The sequence below is a fragment of the Ambystoma mexicanum genome, chromosome 4q (genome assembly GCF_040938575.1).
Source record: "Ambystoma mexicanum isolate Mex_15411 chromosome 4q, UKY_AmexF1_1, whole genome shotgun sequence".
In the NCBI taxonomy this organism is placed as follows: Eukaryota; Metazoa; Chordata; class Amphibia; order Caudata; family Ambystomatidae; genus Ambystoma; species Ambystoma mexicanum.
In genome coordinates, this window is record NC_090928.1 from 629,897,837 (window position 1) to 629,914,746 (window position 16,910).

At 46.3% G+C, this 16,910-nt stretch overlaps 1 long non-coding RNA gene across 1 annotated transcript; it reads left to right on the plus strand.

Moving 5' to 3' along the window:
• Positions 1 to 2,963: 2,963 nt before the first annotated feature.
• On the plus strand, positions 2,964 to 8,275 carry LOC138467884 (uncharacterized). The gene is made up of 2 exons (XR_011268162.1): positions 2,964 to 3,062; positions 7,856 to 8,275. It is a non-coding gene; the product is annotated as an uncharacterized lncRNA (long non-coding RNA).
• The last annotated feature ends 8,635 nt before the right edge of the window (positions 8,276 to 16,910 follow it).

Below are 16,910 nucleotides of genomic sequence, written 5' to 3' on the forward strand. Positions count from 1 at the left end.
TACCATACACAGTGCAGGACGTGCGAATGAGAGGCATAGCTCTGCTGTGTAAAGCATTATCATACACAGTGCAGGACGTGCGAATGAGAGGCATAGCTCTGCTGTGTAAAGCCTTACCATACACAGTGCAGGACGTGCGAATGAGAGGCATAGCTCTGCTGTGTAAAGCCTTACCATACACAGTGCAGGACGTGCGAATGAGAGGCATAGCTCTGCTGTGTAAAGCCTTACCATACACAGTGCAGGACGTGCGAATGAGAGGCATAGCTGCGCTATGTAAAGCCTTACCATACACAGTGCAGGACGTGCGAATGAGAGGCATAGCTCTGCTGTGTAAAGCCTTACCATACACAGTGCAGGACGTGCGAATGAGAGGCATAGCTCTGCTGTGTAAAGCCTTACCATACACAGTGCAGGACGTGCGAATGAGAGGCATAGCTCTGCTGTGTAAAGCCTTACCATACACAGTGCAGGACCTGCGAATGAGAGGCATAGCTCTGCTGTGTAAAGCCTTACCATACACAGTGCAGGACGTGCGAATGAGAGGCATAGCTCTGCTGTGTAAAGCCTTACCATACACAGTGCAGGACGTGCGAATGAGAGGCATAGCTCTGCTGTGTAAAGCATTACCATACACAGTGCAGGACGTGCGAATGAGAGGCATAGCTCTGCTGTGTAAAGCCTAATTGAGTACAGTGCAGATTGTGCAAGTTAGAGGGATAGCTCTGCTATATATGCAAATGCAGGAGATTTGACTATGTACCGTATGGTATGTGTGATTCCTGATTATTTTCACAAATAAGTACAATTGCTAAAAGAGTGCACCAATGTGCTCCCTTAGAAAATGCAAAACCTGGCTTTATAATTGTTTCCTGAACAGGCATTTTCCTTTGATTAAACAATATTTCCTGAAGCACCAAAACAAGAAACAATGTTGGCTCTGGGGCCTTTTACAAATTACTTTAAATGGTTGCGTCTTTGCCATATGTGTACCACTAAAAGGGTGCTTACATTGTGTCCTCTCCTAAACCTCTCTTCCATCTGCTTGATTTGTGATGAGCGGCTTCCCCTGCACCCAAGTTTGCGAGGTGTGTGCCAAGATGGCCAACAGATTTTCCTCTTCCCATCAATCCTGGAGTGGGAATCCATAAACTGCACTGGATGGTAATGTTATTGTGTCACAGTGATGCCTCTTTGTGTAGGCAGGAGGGGTGATCTCTGAGTTTGGGGTGTCTTTTTGCTTGTATTTTTCTATTCTTTTTGTAGATGCTGTTTCCAAAAAGTGAATTGCTTTCAAGGTGTATGCGAAGTTTAGGTGGACTTAAACACCTGAGCAATTCCAGTCCAAACCAGCAGGCTCCCATTTATCTAACAGAGGTCGCACGAAGGGGTTATGTGACAGGCAGTGAGGTAGTCGCATTCTTCCATGCCAAGTTTCCCTGTTCCATGCACGACACCTCTAGCCAGTCCAGCTTCTCTGCTTCCAAATGCAACCGTGAACTTGTAGTTTTATTCTCCCCATTGCAAGTCCCAGCATGCAGTGTGAAAAAAAAACAGGACTGGCTCAAAGATGTCACATGGAACTGGGAAACTTGGCAACTATGCTCATTCCATGTGTGTCATAAACAGGTTGGCGTGGAGCGTGTTATTCCCCATAGCGACTGACTGCACTGGACGTCAAACTAACTTGTTATTCCTACCAACACACATCCCAAAAGAAGAAACACAACACCCGCCACCCCTGGCGGTATTACCCTCTAAAATGCAGCACCACTGGAGACAAATAAAGAAATGCAATGTAAGATAATGTTTGCGTTTGCGCCATCTTGTGCCTTCTTGCTAGATATCTTTCGGAACGCAAGGCCTTGTTTCTCCGTCTGTGCCGCACCCCCAGAGCTTGCTCTGCCCCTTTAACAAACATTGGGCTTGTCGTGTCCTTAAGCTAATGCGGTTATACACAGAATGAGTCAGCCTGTAGCTGTAGGCAGCCGAACAGTTTATTCCCACGGCGACAGATCCTCCATCCCTCAGAGGCCCCCCTTTAGGCTCCCCTATTAGTAGGCGCGCAGATAAATGTGTCTCTTAACGAGTCACAACAACACTTATTTGTGTCACAGCACCGATCAACGCGGCGGTGCCTCTCCGCGCTTTACACATGTGCCAGTATAGTACCACCTGCTCGGAAACGTGTTGCTACAATTGCTAATTATATCACCTGTCTGCCCACGTGCTGCAGAGGAGCTGCTAATCTGAATCACAGGCACGACACACATCCCCACAGGGGACGACCTGCGTGGCAGGCGACGCCGCTTCTTCCGTCGCTCGACACAGCTTTGATTTTCTCGTCGTCATCAACAACATCTATTTGTGGCGCAGGCTGAAACGACGCGTGCCCACGCCTCCTGGGTGGGCGCCTGCTGGAAAAGGCCTTATTTAAGGAGGCTCAACACCTTTCCAACAATTTACGCATTAAACAGGCACCCACCCACCTTACCCGGAAGGCTGGTCATGTCTAGGTGGCTGTTTTTGAAGATGTCATGATCTCTTCGTGGCAGCCAGGCCGTTGCAGCCTCACTGAGTCCTATTTTAAAATAATAGGGTACATGTAAGGGACGTTTCCCAGCTCCTACCCCCACCTTTCACAGACAAAGAGCTGCAAACGTATCCTCAAAGACTTAGTTTAGTCAAATCAAGCATGCTTGGAGTGCTATTCCTGATTCTATGACAAGACAGGAGGCTCATATTATGCATTACAATCTTTACTCTGAAACCACAGCAGCAAAGAAAAAACTTTTACAAACAAAAAAGTTTCAACAACAGAACTAGATAAAGTTCAATGTCAATGCATGGGGAACTCCCCAAACCATCATGGAGGATAGGTCATACCCTGCAGGGGACCAATGAGCAGGGACCCTCCTTTATATATGTCCATTACTCTAACGCCAACCCCTCTTTCTTTGCTGCTGACACCACAGAGCTAAGTCACCCCTTTCAGTTGTGTCTTACATTGTTTGTCAGTAGTAGGCTTTATTAGTTTGAATATGACATATATTATTTATATGGTAAATATGTGTTAATTACCTTTTATTATAAAGGAATTTGTGTATTTGATACAATGTATCTGGATAGCCGCGTGCGGCCGTTGGTTTCATTTTGGTGTCTTTCAAAAAGAAAATATGTATTATGCTCATACTTCCTGTTTCAGCTGAAGCAGTGGTGCAATGGTTGAATTTCGGACTACAGTCCATGAGGATGTGAGTTCCAGGGAGCTCTCTAATTTATTTCTTCTTTAAAAATTTCTCGCGCTTGTAAACTCAGGTGTTTCTAGTGCATTAATCAACTCGCTCCCGGCGTGCGCGAGAGCAGTGTTGTTTACACTGTTCCCTCTTCATTTCGCCTGTTTGAATTCGTGCCCCTTCACAGATTTATGGTCACCTGGGGATTCCAGGTGCTGCAGGCTTTGGGTTCGGCCTGCCCCTGTGGCTTATGTTTGTAACAAAAGCCTCTGTTTCAGTACTGAGCCAAGTTAGCTCAAATATAGAGCTGCAGGTCTCCCATGCAGGAAGACCCGGGTTCGCGGCAGACAAGCGCATGTATATTTTAAGATTAGATATTTTAATTGTTATATTTTAAATAATTATATTTTACAATGGAGGTATTTGATTGTCACCTTTTTTGCTCAGTTGAGCAGGGATTTCCTAATGGGCATTTGGTCGGTTCATGACTTCTTCAGAAAGATTATAGCACAAACATTTTAATAGTAAAAATGTGGTTTTGTTAAATGTTTGTAATTTCGTATCCCTGGTGACACAACACATTTCCTTACCTTTAGTGCTGGAAAGAAAGAATGTTTACTGATAGACTGTGGGTTTGTTAGGTCAAAGTCTGACCATCCAGCGCAAGAGCCCGATGCACTGCCAGTCTGCAGTTTTATTTTATTTTCTTTGTTTATTTATTCATTTACTTATTTCTTAAGTTATGTGCTTTGCCTTCACTGTAGGTGCCATAAGTTCGGTTTCAGGTTCAGCCTGATTCTATTGCGAGGTTACCCCCTCGTGTACTGCTGATTATCACACCCTGCTCGGGCGAGCAGTTGGAGGTGCACTTGCTCAGTGTATCCTACCTTCAACTTGACAGTTTTCTTTTGTTTGGGTTATCTTCCCTGGAAAGGTGCAGTCACCTGCTCGGTGGCAAGGTTGCCTGGGGTTTCTGCGAGGGGTCCCCTTGTATACGGCTGTGTCCACACCCTGCTAGGGTGAGCAGTTGAGGTACACTTGCTCAGTGTTTCCTCCCTTAAAGTGGGCAACTTGGGTAATTACCTTAACTGGCATGCACCATAACCTGCTCGGTTTCAGGCTCTGCCTGAGTTCTAATGCGAGGTTACCCCCTCGTGTACTGCTGATTATCACGCCCTGCTCGGGCGAGCAGTTGGAGGTGCACTTGCTCAGTGTATTCCTTCCTTAAGGTTGGCAGCTTTGTTTAGGTGCTGCATATGGCTGACGCCATTGTTTGGTCTTGTAGGCGTGCAGTAACCTGCTCGGTTTCAGGCTTCGCCTTGTTCCTACTGCGAGGTGCTCCCTCGTGTACTATTGGTTGCCTCACCCTGCTGGGGTGAGCAGTTGAGGTGCACTTGCTCAGTGTACGCTTTGATAAACAATATGTTTAAGTGTTGACTGGAACACATTTGCGTTTTTTCAGAATTGTCAGTGGCCCAGAAAGCTCAGTGAGTATCAGCTTATATAAGGGCCGGGGATTCGGTCCCCTGTGAGGGCGTAACCCCTCTTCTTTGGATATTTTATATATATTTCATATATTATATATTCTTTATTTATTAAGTGCTTTAAAGAAAAGAGTGTGGAAGTGGTTGTAAACAGACCCATATGGGGTTGTACCTTCCTCTCTAACCATCTATCTGGTGTTATCATTCATCTTTTAGTTAAAAATTCTGTCACCCTTTACCTTAGTTAGTTTCAGGACAACTCAGTCCTTTCCTTAGGTTTTGATTCCCGACCTCAATTGCTCCACCCAATACCAGTGCTGATTAAGCTACAGTATTTTCTCTCAACATGAGGAAGAATAAAGATGATGCGTTATGCCTCTATTGAGGTCTGTAGGGCTTAAGGCTCTCTTTAGTGGGGACGTTTGTTCTCCCCTACTTTTGTCCCATTGGACATTCCTTATTCTTTTGGTTTCTGGTGGAGACAGGGTCAGCTCGAGGGTAACCGTTCAGTTTTTTACATGACAAGTTGAGCAACCATGTTTTACTTGGATGGAGTGTTTGGAAACACTTGATGGTATCAGTTAGACGAGTTGCCAAATAATAACTTGCTGGCGCCTGCCTCATGTTTTTCCTCCCAAAGCTTGGCCTATGGTTCAGCTAACCGTCTAACAGTGTGTTGCAACTTCTCCTCTGCTCGAGGAGTACACGCAGGCTTCTGTACCCTCATGAGCGTTGCTTAACCTCTTTAGAGTGCTGTTTTCATATCCGTGCTGACCGTTCTGATACAGGTTCCTAATTTTGGAAAGGTCTACATCAGTCTTTTATCCTGCTGAGATCGATAAGTGAACACCTCACACCACACAACGCTCGTAGTAGTGTTAAGCACCACTCATATACCTGAGGGTTCGTAGTACTGTATAAGTACTGTTTTGCTATGGACAAGGTGCTTAGTTTTTCCTTCCCCTGATTCCCTTAGTGGCCAGTCAGCCTCACATGAATACAGTGACTCAGACCTCAGGGTTTGAGGGGACAGTGGTCCCAGATTTCTTCTCAACCTTGCATTTACAGGGCATTGATAATTAACCAGAGTTCTTTCCCCCTCATTCCCCTTCCTGCCATCCAGAGGGGAGATTGCATCATAATATTACGCCTCTGGGAGTATCCAATGGTTTCAGTTTTCCTGCCATCCTTGGGGGAGATTGCATCATAATATTACACCTCTGGGAGTATCCAATGGTTTCAGTTTTTTCCTTTTTACAGGAGTTCTGGCGGGTGACCAGTGCAGACTCGCACTGAGCATTTCCCTCCCGTCTGTTACTTTCCTTTGTGCTAATCTCTGGTATTTCAATAAGTTAACTGGAGTCTGTCCAGTCAGGGGATTGGTTAGAGGCGCTAGTGGGTATTTATTTCTCTTAACGGTGTAAAGCGGGGCTTTAATGTGGTCCTCAGGGTAGTTTTCTTTCTGGATTGCAAGGTTTTTCCTTTGGATAAGTGGGGGAGGTTTCTCCTCTTTTGGGAAGGCTCAATATCCCTTGGTGGGATAGAGGGGTCTGGGAGTGATACTATCCCCCATCCACGTTATGACCCTCTATCACGATGCGTTCCAGAGTCTATACATTAACTTTCAGACGGTGTCTGCCGCTACGATTACCAGAGTGCTGGGATATATATTTGGTTGATGACTTGATTATCATAGTCACCTGCATGGCAGGTGGACCTTTGGGGTTTTCACAAGAGTTTGTTTGCAGTAAGGTGCCAGCTCAGGGTGCTGTGAGCTTCAAAGATCTGCAAATTGGCTGAAATATAGGTTGGACCTCTTCTGGTGTACACCTTCAGTTTAACCATTTAGTGATCAGTTCTTTGCAGTTTAGAGTCTTGCTAAGATTTTGGAAATTTGGTGTCCTCCTTCGGTTACTTTTGATCCGCTAGGGGATTTATCACCAGGGAGGAGGGATCAAGGTTCAAGCACCGGGCATACCTACAAAGGAGTTTAGATATCACTATAATGGTAGTGATTGGATGTCGGATACATTTTTTCTTCTTGCCAAGTTTGGCCTCTTAAGGATCAGGTTTATAATATCTGCCTTTTGTCATGGTAGCAGAGTCCTTCTTCAAGAGTTCGGGAGGTCTGAGGGTCTCCGTGTTGGCGGTTTGACGGGTTTAGCTTCTCAGGTGGGGCCCTCTCTTCCATTCTGCTTCTGCCTCCAGAAGACTTCCCTCCTTAGTATACACATATGTCTGAAGACAATTGTAGATTAATTCTATTGCTTTTCAGCTCCGCTCAGGATGGATTGTCCTATTACAAAATTTATAAAAATGATTTTTTACTCCCATTTTACCCTTTTGAAGATTTGTCTTTCCCTCTTGGTTCCCCAGTGTAGTTCTGTGACATGCCCTGTCTCTAATGCGATATCTTCCTTTAATGCATGGGATGGAACCTATAAGACTTTCACCCCTATGGGGTACTTTTCTTTATCTCCAGGAGAGCTAGGTGTTTGTTTTCATTGGTTTGCTTTCTAGGTCCCCAAAAATGGTACGAATTTAAGTGTTTTGAATATTTGATTGAACAACATAGGTGTTTATTTCAGATGGTTTTGTCCTAACCTATTAGTATAGGAAAACTTTGTTCAATGTTTTCCCCTCTTTTAACCAGTTGGTTTTGGTGGCCTGTAAGGAACGCTGGATTTGGCACATTCCTGTTTTTCTTGCAGTGGATTTGACTTTGCCTTATAAGACAGCTTTTCGGGCAACCTAGTCTTGGGCAATTCTCTGATTGGTCAACAGATTGATTTAATGAAAGCATTTAAAAAATGTTACCTTTCCTTTAATTTTATTATATTATCTATTATATTGGATCATTTTGTACTTACTAATGAGATGCAAGGGCTTTGAACTTGCATAATATGAGCCTCCTGTCTTGTCATAGAATGACTAATCCCCCACACTAACGTGAGATGGGGGTTTAGATTCTATTAAAGACAAGGAGGCGATTATTATCCCTCCCACCCACCCTGGATATGATATGATATGATATGACAATTGTGATACGCATGTACACAGGTGGTTCGAGTGAGAACATTCTTTGGTTTGTTGTTCTTCCCAACCACCCACCCTTCTTGCTTGTTGTTCTTACAGGTACGAGTTGAGGTTCTGCTCAGGAGTGTGGATCGCAGTTACAAGTTCTGGAGTGCGTGATTTCGGGTGAGAAGTCCTATCCAGAAGAACTTCTTCATTGCTTCAGGCTGCGGAAAGGTTGAGATCTCCGGTTTCGCTGGATCCTTTTTCTCTGCGCTACGCAGTTCAACCGTTCCATTGGGCGTCTGGTGCAAGTCAGCTGCAGAAAGAGGGGTTGGCGTTAGAGTAATGGACATATATAAAGGAGGGTCCCTGCTCATTGGTCCCCTGCAGGGTATGACCTATCCTCCATGATGGTTTGGGGAGTTCCCCATGCATTGACATTGAACTTTATCTAGTTCTGTTGTTGAAACTTTTTTGTTTGTAAAAGTTTTTTCTTTGCTGCTGTGGTTTCAGAGTAAAGATTGTAATGCATAATAATCGCCTCCTTGTCTTTAATAGAATCTAAACCCCCATCTCACGTTAGTGTGGGGGATTAGTCATTCTCAAACCAACATTGGCGAGGCGCCAATGTACGTGAGGACAGATTGATTCGGACACAGAGAGATGGCACTAGCGGAACGGATGCAGAATCCTGTGAAAGCACGAAAGGAAAGCAAAACATGACTAATCAAATCCAAGGAAAGTACTGATGGGTTCTTGAAGTACTTGGTTACTTGCATGCCACAAAAAGTGAGGAGCGGACCAATGACTTTTTACAATGATGCATGTCCTGAAGAAGGCCTAAGACAACTAACAGGGACAGTTAAGACTTGTTCTGTAAATGTCAAGAACGGCCGAAACACGGTTGTGTTGATGTGAAGACTTTTTTTGATATGTCATATCATAGGTGGACTGGTTGATCAAGATTACCTTAGTGTGTGCTCTCACTTCATCAAATGTTGGGAGCTCACTTATGCCATGACCAGTGTGCGAAGATTTTCACCGTGCGAAGATTTTCACCGTAAGAGGCAGTAGAACAACTTTACATTGTTATGCAAAATAGTGTAGCAGGTTTTTGGTACATGCAAAAAGATGTGTGTGTGCCCCTGTCACGAGAAAAAAATATTCATCATAGTCTGGAGTAAAACAAAATGTGTATGTTTTTAACATTTTGTATGTGGTAAATAAAGTCAATTGATATTTTTGGATACTCTCCCAGCGGACATAGGGTGTGTGTAACGAGAATAACTAAAAAGTTCAGAACTACTCCCATTGGGTGCATTGTGCATGTATGCGCTGTTGCTGATGCAATTAAACTACTGTGAGCTTAGCTGGCTCTCTGGCTCAGTGGACTAATTCCCCCTCCACTATAGGAATTTATGTTTGACCTCATGATCGTAGGTTCAAATTCGAGCAGGTTCACTTAGTCCTTCAATTCCTCAGAGGTCTATAAAATGAGTACTATTAAGTTGGGTACCAATCGGCTTCTGTTATCGCTCTACAGAGCCGAGATACTCCTCAGTTGGAGTGAAACCTGGTGGATAATTGAGACATCTGATAGTGGCACGATAGTGGCACAGGCGATCTTTGCAAATGCCACATAACATACTGTACTGCAGAGCGACATGTGGACATTTGGAGTTTTTGTATTGTCCAACATCTGAACAGCTGATGCATTTCACCACAAAGTGTCTCTGGGTCATGGTTCGGAGTGCCTGCACGTTCATGCCCTCGGTACAATGTTCATGGGGCACCACTGACGAGAGGTTAGAGCATGCGCCCAGTGGGAACGGAGAGGCCAAAAGTGGGCAAATCATTATCATAGATGCTCTGTGGACCACCAGTGATATCAGTTGATTGAACTTATTAAAAACTGCACTCACTTCTTCATGCAGAGTGGACTTCCCCAAACCCATGAACTGGCCCCACCTCGCCCCAAATTACTGCTCCTGTTTTTTATCTGTTTGTGACACAGAGCTGTTTTGTCTTGCGCCCCTGTACCTGTATTTATTTTATTTATTTATTTGTATTTTTAAAGCGCACAGCGGCCCTTGGGCATCGTGGCGTTGCTACAGGATACTTGATTAGACGAACAACTAATAAAATACATTTTACATACAGTTTATATAGAGTTTATATCAATTTGCTGTAAGTTTGCAGATTGTCTTCATATTCAAACAGCGGCAGTGGTGATTGGAAGAGAGCGGGTCATATGGAGTTGTTACATTTTTGGGATGGTGCGTGTGTGGTAGCGTGGCAAGTAGAAGAGTTCCGTTTACAGAGCCTTGTGGAATACTGCACGTGAGGTCTCTTTTCTGAGAGCTAGTGGTAGTGCATTCCAATTTCTTGGCGCTAGGACTACAAAGCTAGCGCCTCCTGCTTTGGCTCTTTTAAAGGTTGGGACTGAGAGCTGGTTGCAGTGTTGGGTCCGCTTGGGTCTTTCTGTTGTGGTGCGGTGAATGGTTTCTGAGAGGTAGGGAGGTGCTGTGTTAGCTAGGCACGCGTGTGTGATTGAGAGGGCTTTAAAGAGGATGCACTCTTTAACTGGGAGCCAATGGGCGTCCTTCCTGACTTGGGATATGTGCTCCCTTTTGGGTATGCTCAGGGCTGCTCTCAGGGCGTTGTTTTGTGTGGTTTGGAGCTTCTAATTAGGTTCTTGGCAGAGGTGCCTAGGAACAAGACATTACAGTAGTCCAGTCTTGCACCTACCTTGGCTCTGGCTATGGACAAACAGTTTTTAGGGGAAAGGTAGAGTTTGACCGCATTTATGATCTTAGTTGTTAGTGCTGCCAATGAGGCGATGGCGCTAACCCGGCTTGACATAGATAGGGTGGAGTCTATGTAGACTCCCAGAGTTTTGGTTGTCTCTGATATGGTGATGGTGGTGTTGTCTTTAATGAATGAGGAGTATTTGCTGTCCAGTTTGTTGAGGATTTGTTTAATACCTACCAGGAGTATTTCGGTCTTGTCTCCATTGAGACATAGGCCGTTAGCTGCCATCCAGGCTTGGATGATGGCATAGGTCTTGCTGAGCGTGGCAGCATCTTGTTCATAGGAGCCGGTGAGTGGAAGTAATACTTGCGTAACATCTGCATAGTTAATGTATGTTACTCCGTGATCGTCAAGGTCATTAAAGAGTGGGAGAGTAAACATTTTGTGGAGGGTCGGTGAGGTGCAGGATCCCTGAGGGACTCCGCAGTGGATGAGGGTGTGGGTGGTACATGCTTGGTCTGAAAATACTCTCATTAATCTTCCTTCTAGGAAGGAAGTGATCCATGTGGTGGCTTGCTGGGAGAAATGGGCTGCCTCCTCGTGGTGTCTGCATAGGGTCCTGTGATCTACAAGATCAAATACTGCCGACAGGTCAAGGAGGAGGAGTAGAGCTGGTTTCCCTTTGTTTGTGGTTTGTTCAATTTGCATTTTTAAATCGAGTAGGGCGGTCTCGGTACAGTGCCGAGGCCGGAACCCAGATTGCCTCTTACCCAGGATGTTGTTTTCTTCCAGAAATGGTTGAATCTGGAGGTGTGCTGCCTTGTCCAGTATTTTAAGCAGGAAGGGGATGGTGTTTATGGGTCTGTAGTTGTTGGGCATGTCTGGATCGAGTGAGGGTTTTTTAAGAAGCGGGCAAACCCAGGCCTCTTTAAGAGAAGGGGGGACAATGCTAGAGGAGAGTGATGCATTGATGATGGCTGTGATCAGTGGGGCTAGTGGCTCGGTGCATTCTTTGATGAGTGCCGCAGGGCCAATATCGCCCTTGCATGAGGAGGGCTTGATGCGTTCCATGATGGCTATAACTTCAGATTCAGTGAATGGTCTGAAGGAGAAGATTTTGGAGTCTTTGCTATCCTGGATGGGGGCTGGGACGTGGGTTGAGTTGGTTTTGGACAGGGGGCTGAGTTGGTTTTATATTTTCACTTTGAGGGTATTTATTTTGTGAAGCATGGCTGTTTGTATATTGTTGCACCATGTTTAGTCTTTCACTGTTTCCTGGGTATTTGTAGGTGGGGAAGCAAGTTCTTTGCAGATGGCGATTAGTTCCTTTGCCTCAGAATTAGCATTGGCGATTCTGGAGTTGTATGATGCAGCTTTGGCTAGGGTGATTTCCTTTTTATAGCGGGAGGCAAGGGATTTGTAGGCCTCTAGAGTGGGTTGGGACGGGCAGGCTTTCCATGTCGTAAGTGCCGTTCACTTTAGGGCTCTTAGGTCTAGAAGCTCTTGAGTGAACCAGGAGTTGGAGTGTTTCCTCGTTTTTGCTTTTTGCTTGGTTAGAGGCGCAATGGCTTCTATGGCTGCTTTGATGGTTGAATTGTATGTGTCAACTAGTGCCACTGGGTTCACAGAGAAGGGAGGCCTAAAGGCTGATGAAGCCTCTAGGAGGGGCAGTATCCTTTCTTTAGTGAGGAGTCTGGCAGATCTAGTTGTAGCTGGGGGGATCGGTGCAATAGGCTTGGTTAGTGTTTTGGTGGGGATAAAGAAGTGTATGAGGAGATAGTCAGTCCAGGGGCATGACGGGATGGAGCTGATGTCTACGTCACAATTGTGGTCTGTTATCCAATCCAGTAGTCATCCTTGGATGTGGGTAGGGTCGGTGACTCTCTGGATGAAGCCTAGGTCATGGAGAGCTTTGTCCAGGGCTTTACTTTGTTTGTCCTTGGGGTCTCTGAGGCCAAGATTGAAATCGCTTAGCAGGATGGTTTTGCTGTTGTTTTTCAGGTTGCCCCCTATCTGGTAGAGAAGGTTGGTTTAGAATTCTAGTAGTGGGCCTGACAGGCGATATATGGCATGTATGGTAATCGTCTCATTTGAGGATAGGGCCAGTTTGACCGATAGTGTGTCTGTGTGTTCATTAGATGAGAAACTGATCTGTTTTATGGTGATGAGCGCCACCCAACCTCCTTTGTTGGTGGTTCTATCCTTGTGGCACATTGTGTAACCTGGTGGAAGTGCAAGGCTGATGGACGGGCCAGATGCTTCATGTAGCCATGTTTCGGTGAGGGTGAGGATGTCGAGGTCCAGGTCGGTGAGCAGGTCATTAATCTCTGTGGTGTGGGCTGGGAGTGATCCAACATTGATTAGGGTGCACTTGAGCGGTGAGTGTGCTGAGGCTGTGGGTGCACATTCGTTTGTGCTGTGATTGGTGGCGATAGCCGCAGTTTCGGGTGATGGTGCCTTGGCCTTCTTGGCTGAGGAGGGTTCCTTGAACTTGTGTGTGACAGGTGCGAGAGTGTGAATTTTAGGTTTGGGTGAGGATGGTCTGAGGTGAGAGCGGACTCCTAGGAGTTGGTTTCTTATGGATGTAGGTCTGGGGTGGGAACTGGACATCAGGGGGGGAATGGTGGTGAGGGAGTCTGTTTGAAGGTGGCAGGGGGATATTGTAAGGGGGCTAGAAAGGGTGTGGGGAGTATGTTCTCTGAGCTTGGTGGAGACTGAGGCGCCATGTGGGCAGTGCGGATTCGAACTGGTCGGGTTTGTGCAATCAGGCAGGCAGGAAGGCAGGCATTTACGTGGCCTCTCTGTGTGGTAAGTGCGTGAGGGACAGCCAAAGTGTCAATAATAGCAGCGGGCCTCGGCTTGATCAAGAGGCGCAGTGCAGGCAGGAAGCAATTCTGCCGGCCTAAGATTATGCCGTGACGGACATATAGTTGCAAGTATTATCGTAAAGTGAACATGGGGCAAGTAATCTCAAGAAGTGGGCGGGCAGCTAGTTGCAGAAAAAAACACGGAGTGAGCAGAGGGCATATAATATCAGTTAGTTGCAGGTAAGACGCAATGTGAACAAGGGACAAGTAACATCAGCTCATTGCAGGTAGAATCATAACGTGCACAAAGGGCAATTAGCATTAGCTAGTTGCAGGTAAAACGCAATGTGAACATGGGGCAACTAACATTAGCAGGTTGCAGGTAAGACGCAATGTAAGCATGGGGCAAGTAACATCAGCTCGTTGCAGGTCGAATCAGAACGTGCACAAAGGGAAAATAGCATTAGCAAGTTGCAGGTAAAACACAATATGAACATGGGGCAAGTAACATTAGCAGGCTGCAGGTAACAAGTTGCAGTTAAAATCACAGAATGCACATAGGGCACATTTTCGATATTGAAATGAGTATGCTGGATTGGTGAGCGGAGGGAGTACAGGCGCAACTGCTATATGCCTATTCTAGGCCATGGTAGATGGATGAAGGCCTGCAGTAACAGCCCAATTTAGACGGCTTATAATAGATTGCACGGGGAGGAGAGTGTAGTTAAGGAGGGTGTGCATGGCGCTGGGTATAGCACGGGTGGGGTATCCGGGCATGGGTAATCGAGGTCACATGTACGCTTATGCAGTGGGTGAATAATTAAGGAGAGTTCTCACCGTGTAAGAGCACAGGATTGTGGCTGGTAGCGTTCGGGCAGTCTATTGGTGTTGATTCCAGCAATGTTCAATGATGCTCGGGTCTGACACAGACAGAATCTTTTGGAGATAGGGTTCTCGAGCTTGTGATCCTCGGTCAGGCTCAGTCAGGCAGAGCCTTTTTCAGTTGCCTTCGTCGGGGGCCGGCTTTCGCCTGCTGGTACCCCGCGAATGGCTTTAGGAAGGAGGCTGGCCAATCAGCTGACCCTGGCTTCCTCAGATGCTGCAGGAGCCAGCTTAGAAGTCGCAGTCGGCCATTTTAGAACGGCAAACCTCATGGTTTGTAGATGCCGAGAAACAAAGAAAATAACTGCAATCAATGTCGGCCCAGCGGCCTTTGCACCGGAGCCTATGCAGGCTGCTGTAAAAACATATGGGTGATAATGTTGCTGTAGCACACTGGACAGGTCTGGTCCTGGCATTCACTTCTAAATTGACCCCCAGGCTTACCTATATCCCTCAGGGGCCTGTGAAGTGGGCAGGCTGCTCCTGCAGCCTATGGTGGATGGGAGCTCCTGCTCCTGTCTCGGTAGATGACCCAAGGTGGTTCTATGCTTATTAACCTGTTGTTGTCCCGCGATCGGCTGATTCTCGAAACGGAATCTACACTCAACAAATATCAAACATAAATACAAAATCATTAAAAAAGAAACACACTAAAATACCAGAAAAGCGTTTGGACACAAGCAGGGTTCGTGGAGTTTGGTTCTGGAGGGAACATTGCAGGACAGGCACCCCATCTTGGGATATACTGTTAATAATGAGCGGGGTGTTACTCTACGGGATATTGCCATGCATTGGGTACTTTTAAACTGGAACACATTTTTCAAGCAGAGCGAGCTTGGGGATGCAGAACTCTGTTGTTAAGTAACGTTGAAATATGTTGCCAATTCGATCCCTGCCTCGTAACCAATGCTGCTATGGGGTTTATATGGTATTAGCCAAGTTGACTGGGGCCGATTTGCCCGCGACCGATTTGCCCGAATTTTTGTGGCCATTTTGGCCGCAAATATATGTATGGGGTGGCAGGTGGGTTTGGGGTAATAAATAATATAGGGGGTTTGGGTAGGGGCTGCAGGGGGTTTCCCCCGGCATATATCTGCATTCAAAACAGCCTAAAAAAATTCGGCCAAATTGGTCATGGGCAAATTGATACGAACAAATCGCAGAGTAGTTCATAGTGATTAGTCAAGTCCATATCCAAACTTTTTTTGCACAGACCTCTCCAGTAGATGTGATTCCTGTGAAATGAGGCAAGGGTTGATCAGAAGTTGGCATTTCATTTCCCCGCCAATTGCATTATGCGACTGGTAGTCCTGGTTCCTGTACATTGACACTGTCAATCTCTAGATGGTATCTCCGTCTTTATCCCCAGCTCTCAAGTGCACTGGCTGCCTTAGAGGATGTTAAGCCATGTTCACTGCCCCTGACCCCACTTACATAGACACCTTTACTTATTTGTTAAGTCAAGGGTGTCCTAAGAAGGGCCAGTTCCTTTAGGGAGGGGCAGATGTTGAACATCAGCAGCCTTTGTAAAAATCACTGCGCAAGCAACATCAGCTGCGAGATCAAACCTCCCCGTAATGTTTTTTTTTTTTTACTTTTATTTTTGTTGACAGAGGCAGATAGCATACACACTTACATCTGGACAATAAGAACAAATTCAGTATACATATACATGGATACATGGACTTATATGCAGAAGGTAGGCAGCGGAGGTCAATTAGCAACAAAACATGAGTCACCAACATCTTAGACAGCAATTGGAGAGGACCGGGAGGACCCGCCCGTCAAGCAGGTGTCATTTAAACTATTCAGATAGCTATTGAAGGCAGACCAAATATTATGGGGACGGGAACGGGTCGGGAGCATGTCCAGGAATCCCTCCTCGCAGTTCCGAGACCACGTGAGCAGATTCAGCCATTTTTGATATGTAGGGGGGGTCGAGCTCTTCCAACCCTGCAAGACACATTTCTTGGCCACCACACAACTCACATTCAGGAACTTAACCACATCTCTAGGCTCCCCAGGGCCCCACACCCCAAACAATGCCCCCAGCGGGTCGAGGTCGACCACGGAGTCGATAATTGCAGACAATGGCCCTCATTACGACCCTGGCGGAATTCGGAAAACGATGGCGGAAATGCAATACCGCCATCGAATAGCGCTCGGTGCGACTATGACCCGTCACCGCAAAGTACGAAGCCATTAGCGACACCGTAGTGAACGCCAACGCTAACTGCACCAAGCACGCGCGCGCGCGCCATGCCAAACCGTAAACACCACCATGGCGCAAGGGTACGCTAATTCCGACCCTAGCGGACATGTACCTAACGCCATCAAGCATGGCGGAATGAACCATTCCGCCATGGTGAGAAGTACGGCATCGCGAATCAACCGTAAACGGCCCCACTGAGTGCCTGTACACCGCTCCCTGCCCACAAAGTACAACTCCCCGTAGGTGCAATGAAGTCACAATGCAACCATTGAAATGTACAAGTCACCCATGCATGCCAACGAACAAATGAAACACAAGAGGGGCCAATGGGAGCTGCAGGGCACAGATGGCACGAATACAGAAGCCATCCCAATGGACATGACCACAGTCCCCCACCAAGAAACGCACGCAAACACAGGCACCTGTGACCAGCAATATTCCGAAAATCACATCATTCCACCAGTCCACCTGGCTGACCGGCATCTGTTACACAAAACCCAATCCCCCGCCCCTCAGCATG